This window comes from Lactuca saligna, chromosome 5 (assembly GCF_052625555.1).
Source record: "Lactuca saligna cultivar CGN05327 chromosome 5, ASM5262555v1, whole genome shotgun sequence".
Taxonomy (NCBI): Eukaryota; Viridiplantae; Streptophyta; class Magnoliopsida; order Asterales; family Asteraceae; genus Lactuca; species Lactuca saligna.
The window spans coordinates 88,126,729-88,136,359 of NC_136421.1; positions in this window are offsets into that span (position 1 = coordinate 88,126,729).

Sequence of the window (9,631 nt, forward strand, 5' to 3'; positions counted from 1 at the left end):
ATTCTTACGAACGCTGAAATTGATCTTAATATTTTGTCACCTTAGACTGGCCGAGTCTAACTGTAGCGAACAACTGAGGTGTGGGGGAGTCACCCCCGTATAGATCTATACACAAACTCTCGCTCTCCCTCCAGGAGACTTTGATTATAACTACAGACTACAAACGACCCATAGAGGTGCTGTCACACCCCGAAAACTGAAGGTGGAAACATTTCCGAGGTTTACTCCACGTTGTGTATCGAATCCAATGTACATAGTAAGTAAAGTAAAACAACCATTACATTACATATTTAATGGTTTACATTTGTTTGAAAGTGACGTTGTACAGGAGTGATACATAGTATATACGAACAAAAGTAAGACGAGTCTCCAACGCACTCCGTCTTTGCCAAAAAGAAATCATCGGGTACCCTGAGAGTACAAGCAGTTTGAAAATTTGTAAAGTGTAAAGTAAAAGATGTATACTGAAAACCTGTTACCCTTGTAAATTTGTAAAGTTTAGTTGTCTAATTCTGTTATACGAAACTAGTTATGTACGAGTATTACCCCAGGAAAATCCCATATTTTCCTAAATGTTGGTTACTAATGTGAAAGATGTATACTGAAAACCTAGTTGTTCTTGTGAGTGGTATTAGTTTTAACACGTATATAAAACTAATGTATGTAAAGTAAACATAGTTACTTGTTCATTATTACAATTTAGTAAATCTCTGTTATCCAAATTGCGAGTTCCATAACCATATGATAGACTAGATATGACAATAAGTAGTCCACATCACCTTATGACTTTCGTCACCCTTGAACCTTTTGGTTCGGCTGTAGCTAGCAGCCAGGTGTGGGGTAGTCAGCCCCGTATAGATCTATACACTCAAGTCACGTTCTCCCTCCAGGAGATTCTGATTACGGGGGCGGTACTCCACTCGTGTATCTCTGTGGAGTGTTACCGAGGACTTGTCTCCAATTTATAGGAATAACAAATTCACTAGTAATAATATAGAAAGGTACTGATGCAAACGATGATCCTCCACTCGCGTATCTCTGTGGAGTGTTACCGAGGACAAAACATTGTACTATGTTACATGTATCCAGATCAAAGGTTATGCTTTTAACTGATATAATGTGGAAAACCATTTGTGAAAATATAAAATACAACATTTTATAATGTTTTTCACAATTAATACGATAGTGTGTTCTGCGAGTTCAAACTGTTATTTGTTATGATTATCAGTGTTAAAAGCATATGAATTATGGAACGCAACACATGTAAAAACAAGTTTAAAGTACAAGTATTCCTTGTACTTTGCTTGTACCCCCTGAAAACAGTGAAAAACATTGAAAAGAGTATGAACTCACCGCTTAATGTAGGGTTCGATTGTCAACGGATGCCCTGAACGCCTATGGCCCTTATTATTCATGTGACGACACATAAATGAGTTAGAAATAAGGTGTTTCATGACTAAACATGGTGGGAAAACATACTTAGGGCTTGGAATTACTAAGAATAAGTGTCCTATGATCCAGACTTAATGATTTATGCAAGTTTAGGGCCAAATATGGGCATTAGAGTGGGTGTATGTTCTTGAAAATGAGTGTGCAACTGGGGAGTCCAGCTAGGAATGTGTGTGAGGCAGCGCACAAGAGTGTACGGCCGTACAGAGGGTGTGTGCGGCCGTACACTCCTCATTTGAGTCCATATGATGATTTTGAAGTGTTTGCTCTTCACACTTGGGAGATTTGAATGTATGCTGCCCCCATATGAAGGTGTGCGGCCGTACACCTTCAAGGGATGATGAACATGATGAGTTTTAAGCTTGGGATTCAAGTGTTTGCCACTATACTTAGCTTGAAGATGGAGTAGATCATAATTATGAAGCCTTCCAAGTGTTCTTGGTTGATGATTTTAGAGAGAGAAAGTAGAGAGAGGGAAGAGAAACATCCAAATGAATGAATGAAGGGGTATCCATCCATATAAGGGATTGAGTGTGAGGTTGAGGGTGAGTGAGGTTGGGTGTGCGGCCGTACACACAGGTGTGTGGCCGCACACACAAGTGTGTGGCTGCACACACCTTATTTGGTGTGTTTGGCCCGATTTTCTGATACTAAATCACTTTCCAACCTTTCCTAGGACTTATATCCAGGTTATACTAAGTTTAGAGCACCCATATGGAACCACAAGATGTAAGAAAAGATAATGAACTCAAGTTTTAGTGCTGAACACAGATCAATTACATGGTTAGAAGTTTCAGGTTGTCACATTATCCCTCCGTTAGAGGGAATTTCGTTCTGAAATTTAGAGTTAAGATACAAATCATGGATTTGGAAAGAGATGCGGATACTTCTATCTCATTGAGTCTTGACTCTCCCAAGTGAATTCCGGTCCTCTCTTGGCATTCCAGCGAACCTTCACTATCGGGATGCGACTTTGTTTCATGCGTTTGATCTCTCGATCCATGATTTCGATTGGTTCTTCCACAAAGTTCAGGTTCTCATTGATCTCGATTTCATCAAGAGGGATCACAAGAGTTTCATCAGATAAACAATTCTTAAGATTAGAGATGTGAAAGACGAGATGAATGTTTCTGAGTTCATGGGGTAATCGGAGTTTATAGGCTACCGGACCGATCCTGGCGAGGATCTCGAAGGGTCCAATGTACCTCGGATTAAGTTTCCCACATTTCCCAAAGCGTACCATGCCATTCCAGGGTGAGACCATCAGCAGGACACGGTCTCGAACCTGGAGCTCTAGAGGTTTTCGTCGGTTATCAGCATAACTCTTCTGTCGGTCTCGTGAAGCTTTCAGTCGTTCTCGGATCTGGATGATTTTCTCGGTGGTTTCATGGATTATTTCAGGACCAATGAGAGTTGATACACATCCGAAAGGATCCATCTTTCTTCTTCACAAACAAAACCGGAGCTCCCCAGGGTGAGGAACTCGGTCTGATGAACCCTTTACTGAGTAACTCGTTGAGTTGGCTGGATAACTCCTGCATTTCTGCTGGAGCTAAGCGATATGGAGACTTGGCTACGGGGGTAGCTCTAGGAATTAGGTCAATGCAAAATTCAACCTGATGTTCGGGAGGAATTCCTGGAAGCTCTTCTGGAAATACATCAGGAAAGTTACAGTCTTCGGGGATGCTCGGGAGATCTTTAACTTCATGTTTCTCGTTGATTACATGGGCTAAGAATGCAATGCACTCTTTTCGTAGGAGCTTTTGAGCTTTGATGCAGGAATGATACGAAGATTGGAACTGAGTTATCGCCATAGATTACGAGAGTTTGACCCGAAGGAAGGTTTAGACGGATGGCTTTCTTGTAACAAAGGATATCAGCATGATTGGGACTCAACCAATCCATGCCAATGATAACATCAAAGCTCTTAATGGAAACTGGCATAAGATCTATAGGAAATGAATGGTCATTCAGGGTAAGGGTACATCCTATGAATACATCGTTAGCGCTTTCTTTCTCACCGCTAGCCATCTCGACAGTAAACGTTTTGGTTAATAGTTGGGGGGTTAGGTTTTAGATTATGTTTGAACGAATGACTAACAAAACTGCTTTCAGCACCTGAATCGAAAAGAATACTAGCATAAGAGTTGTCGAGAAGGAACGTACCCAAAACAACAGTGGGATCGACGACTGCCTCCTCCCGTCCCATGGCTAGGACTCTCCCGGTGTTATCAACTGTCGCCTTCTTGGGGCAGTTCCTCTTGTAATGCCCAACTTCTCCACAATTGTAGTAGGCTTGACCAACACCTGCTCCAGAAGATTGGTTGGCTGACTGGGCTGGTGTCTTACAGAATCGGACCGTGTGCCCCTTTTTCCCATAGTTGGTGCATGTTAGGTCACGGCAGGGGCCAGGGTTATGGTGGTACTTGCACTTTTCACATTGGGGTAGGTTACCAACATACCTACTGGTAGGGGTCTGAGCTGTAGATCCCCCAATAGAAGAAGCAGCAACGGGGGTAGTAGCAGCATGGACTGCTACAGTCTGCTGTTTCTTTGAGGATCCTTGGGAAGGTTGGCCTTTCTTCATCTTCCAGAACTTTCTCTTTTTCACCACTAGATTTGGTCGGTTTGGGAGTGGCGGTTGTTTCCTCAACTTCATCACTGTGATCAATCAGGATCTGGGCTAAACTTTTGGCACTATCATAAGTATCCGATCGTGCAGATAAGATGTTTCCTTTGGTCGGTTGGGTCAGCCCCCAAATAAATCTCTCTATTTTCTTACTCTCCGGGGTAACCATTCCCGGACAGAGCAGTGCCAGATCGTCAAACCTCGAGATGTATGCTGCAAGATCGGAACCCTTTATCTTTAGATTCCAGAGCTCGTGCTCTAACTTCTGTATTTCGCCCCGAGGGCAGTACTCAGACAGAAGGAGTTCTTTCATGGCTTCCCAAACCATAGCATTAGCTACAGGTAGGGTTAGGGAGTTGACTCGGCTGTTCCACCAAGTCAGGGCTTTGTCACTGAAGGTACAGGCTGCGAACTTTACTTTATCAGACTCCGAACAAGCACATATTTCAAAGATGGATTCGATTTTCTCGAACCATCGGGTGAGGGAAATGACACCTCCAGTGCCATCAAAGGAAGTGGGTTTTGCGCTCATGAAGTCTTTATAAGAACCCCCTTTTCGGTGTCCTTGACTATCTTCGAGGTTTTGGGGTTAGGGACCACCTCCTGAATTTCTGGGGTTCATTTGTGACACGGGGACAGTAATAGCTGTTTGAAGCATTGCGAGGTCAATTTGAGGAGAAGGTGGTGGCGGAGGGTTGTTGGTCTTTGGGTTGGGTCTCTTTCTTGGAGGCATCTTGATCTAATAAGATCAGGAAAGAGATGATGATAAGTCCTCCAAATTGAATCGAGAGATATGACATATATATATTTCGAATAAGCGATAAAGCAGGAAAGAGTTATCAAAACAAGTAATTTATTGCTAAGGAATGATCAGGAAACAACGCTCGATTGAGGATTTCTACAAAGGATTGGCTCGAGAAATACTTCCATAGTATTTCATGATTCGCTACGACCAAGGTTCAATGTTTGGGATATTAGGGTGAGTTTTAGGCATGCTGCACACCACAGCCACTCCCAAGCACATGTTGGTTGTGTCTCGAATGAATATAGTTGGCCAGGCTATATTGATCCTTGACACAACTACATAACTGCCCAGGTTTAACCGCAACATACAACACCCATTTACTTATGTTTTGTTCTACTTGTAGTTACGGATCTCGACGGTAAGGTATACTTGTATACTTTTTTAAAATACTTATATTTTGAAGTATACTTTAGTTAAGAGCACTTAGGCCCCCTTAGTGATTATAGTTTTATACCATGTAAGGTTTGGTATACTTCATTCACTATAAACAAGGGCTCTGATACCAATCTGTCATACCCCGAAAACCGAAGGCGGAAACATTTCCGGGGTTGACTCCACGTTGTGTATCGAATCCAATGTACATAGTAAGTAAAGTAAAACAACCATTATATTACATATTTAATGGTTTACATTTGTTTGAAAGTGACGTTGTACAGGAGTGATACATAGTATATACGAACAAAAGTAAGACGAATCTCCAACGCACTCCGTCTTTGCCAAAAAGAAATCATCGGGTACCTTTCTAATGCGGACCTGAGAATACAAGAAGTTTGAAAATCAACATAACGCTGGTGAGTTCATAAGCGGTTTTGTTTTCTGAAAATGTACAAGTTCCTTTTTGTTTCTGTTTCTGAAAAAGTTACACACCAAGAAAATCCCATATTTTCTTAAAAGTTGGTTATCAAATCCAAAGTGTAAAGTAAAACCTGTTACCCTTGTAAATTTGTAAAGTTTAGTTGTCTAAATCTGTTATACGAATCTAGTTATGTACGAGTATTACCCCAGGAAAATCCCATATTTTCCTAAATGTTGGTTACTAATGTGAAAGATGTATACTGAAAACCTGGTTGTTCTTGTGAGTGGTATTAGTTTTAACATGTATATAAAACTAATGTATGTAAAGTAAACATAGTTACTTGTTCATTATTACAATTTAGTAAATATCTGTTATCCAAATTGCGAGTTCCATAACCATATGATAGACTAGATATGACAATAAGTAGTCCACGTCACCTTATGACTTTCGTCACCCTTGAACCTTTTGGTTCGGCTGTAGCTAGCAGCCAGGTGTGGGGTAGTCAGCCCCGTATAGATCTATACACTCAAGTCACGTTCTCCCTCCAGGAGATTCTGATTACGGGGGCGGTACTCCACTCGTGTATCTCTGTGGAGTGTTACCGAGGACTTGTCTCCAATTTATAGGAATAACAAATTCACTAGTAATAATATAGAAAGGTACTGATGCAAACGATGATCCTCCACTCGCGTATCTCTGTGGAGTGTTACCGAGGAAAAAACCATTGTACTATGTTACATGTATCCAGATCAAAGGTTATGCTTTTAACTGATATAATGTGGAAAACCATTTGTGAAAATATAAAATACAACATTTTATAATGTTTTTCACAATTAATACGATAGTGTGTTCTGCGAGTTCAAACTGTTATTTGTTATGATTATCAGTGTTAAAAGCATATGAATTATGGAACGCAACACATGTAAAAAAAAGTTTAAAGTACAAGTATTCCTTGTACTTTGCTTGTATCCCCCCTGAAAACAGTGAAAAACATTGAAAAGAGTAGGGGTACGAACTCACCGCTTAATGTAGGGTTCGAGTGTCAACGGATGCCCTGAACGCCTATGGCCCCTATTATTCATGTGACGACACATAAATGAGTTAGAACTAAGGTGTTTCATGACTAAACATGATGGGAGAACATCCTTAGGGCTTGGAATTACTAAGAATAAGTGTCCTATGATCCAGACTTAATGATTTATGCAAGTTTAGGGCCAAATATGGGCATTAGAGTGGGTGTATGGTCTTGAAAATGAGTGTGCGGCTGGGGAGTGCGGCCAGGAGTGTGTGTGAGGCAGGACACAAGAGTGTGCGGCCGTACAGAGGGTTTGTGCGGCCGTACACAGGAGTGTGCGGCTGTACACTCCTCATTTGAGTCCATATGATGATTTTGAAGTGTTTGCTCTTCACACTTGGGAGATTTGAATGTATGCTGCCCCCATATGAAGGTGTGCGGCCGTACACCTTCCAGGGATGATGAACATGATGAGTTTTAAGCTTGGGATTCAAGTGTTTGCCACTATACTTAGCTTGAAGATGGAGTAGATCATAATTATGAAGCCTTCCAAGTGTTCTTGGTTGATGATTTTAGAGAGAGAAAGTAGAGAGAGGGAAGAGAAACATCCAAATGAATGAATGAAGGGGTATCCATCCATATAAGGGATTGAGTGTGAGGTTGAGGGTGAGCGCGGTTGGGTGTGCGGCCGTACACACAGGTGTGTGGCCGCACACACCTTATTTGGTGTGTTTGGCCCGATTTTGTGATACTAAAGCACTTTCCAACCTTTCCTAGGACTTATATCCAGGTTATACTAAGTCTAGAGCACCCATATGGAACCACAAGATGTAACAAAAGATAATGAACTCAAGTTTTAGTGCTGAACACATATCAATTACATGGTTAGAAGTTTCGGGTTGTCACAGGTGCCACCTGTTATTACTCACTGAATCCAACATGAATTTGATTACCATTGATTAACGTCCTGTATATGTTTACTGAATTGAAGGTAGGCCTAATAAACGAGGAGAAGAGGATTACAAGGTCCTACTAATCCCACATATTATTTGTGGCTATTGGGCATACGAAGGACACGTTGGACCGTTTTGCATTTGATTTATTTGGACCTTACTAGCAATGCTAATGGTCCACTGAGGCCCAATAGCACTTGAAAGCCATTGAGGGCCCCTTAAATATGAAATTGGGTCACAGGAGGCCCAATAAACACTTATTATTATCATTGGGCCCTAAAGTCATGTTAATGGGTCACGAAGGCCCAATAAACATGTTTAGGAAGTTTCAAGCCCAAAGATTTGAATATTTACTTGTTTTAGGTATTGTATAATTGTCGGAAAGATTGATTTAATGATGTTTAGATTTGTAACGGCACAAGGCCGGTCGGTTGTTTATAACGATATTTGAGAATTATATGTATATTCGTCTTTCTATTTTCGTAAGTTGAAATTTGGTGTTTTTCACTCAATATCTTAAAAATAAAATAATTGAATCAAAAATATTGGTTTGACCCCTTTTTTCTCTTCTTTAATAAAAATGACAATTTTAGTCCTAAAAAAAGACATTTTGGACCCTTAACCCATTTTCTTGACACTTTTGACCCATAGACTTGTTCAAGTGATGTTTTTAGCTCAAAATTTATTCTTTGGCAGTTTCAGCCCCTCCAGAAAAGTGTTTTTCAGTTAATGCCCAAACTTTTTGCAACTTTTACAATTTTGGCCCTAAATCCAAAAACTTTACATTTTTTTATCCTTGTTTGGAAAAAAATATCATTTTAACCCCTGAATTAGTTTTTTACCCTTTTCCCCTTGTTTTGAGAATTTTACCATTTCAATCCCTTGGAAAACACCTTTTTCACAATTTTTGGGCCTATGGGCCGAAAAATCCAAAATTTGGCCCGTTAAGCTACAAATTACATTTCTAGCCCTTTAAAGACTATGTTATTCATAAAAAAATTTATTTTTATAGTTTTGACTCTTTTGGTCCTTAAGAAAACCGTGAATGACAATCTTTCCCCAAACTTTTTCTTATTTGACAAAAATAGTCCAACAATGAGTCTTATGTTGTAACTTGTTTATTTTAACCCTTATATGGTAGATTTTCTTAACTTGTTATGTGTAATAGATCCTAGATCACATGTTTTTCTTCTTTGATCTACACATAACACACAAACACACATAGATCTACACATTTTTACTTGTATTCTCCCCCATAAAACATGTGAGACCGAAAATAGAGGGGTATGAACTCACCTTGGTTTTGTTGTTTTGATTTTTAAGGAAGAAATGGAGAGATATTGGCCTTTAGCAAGCTTCTTTGAGTGGATTTCGAACTCAAGAAGTTCTAGGAGGCTAAATCATGAATTTTAGGTGGTAAGAGGAGTGAATGAGTGTAGAAACAAAATATGTTACATAGGTTTGTGAGATCTTACCATTAGAATGTAACTTGAAGTGAGTTTTGAATGAAAAACTCCTTGGAATGCTTCTGATTCTCAAAAATTTGGATGAAAAGAAGGAGGGTGTTCTTATGTGTTTGAGAGAGATTTTTGAGAGTGTGTGGGTGCTCTTGAGTTAGTGTCGGCCAAGAGTAGGGGAAGGAGGAAGAAAAAGAGGGATTTTGCATAGATATATGTGGTTACATAGTTATATGTTGTATAATAAGCTTGGTTCTCCCATAAACAAAGATGAGGTGTCATCTTCCCCTTAATCCTCCACTAATCTCTCTTTTTTTTAAACTTTGGGTCGAGAGTGAGAAAGAGGAGAAGTGCTTCGGGCCTTTTGTGCTTGATTTCGATAGTATGAGGCCCAATTTGATGGTTTTCGGCCCAATTGGTCTTTGGAGATGGTTCACGGCCCAAAATAAATCAAAGTACGAGTTTTATGGCTCATTAGGGCTAATTAGATTTGTTATGGCCCAATAAGGCCTATTAGAGATAAACTA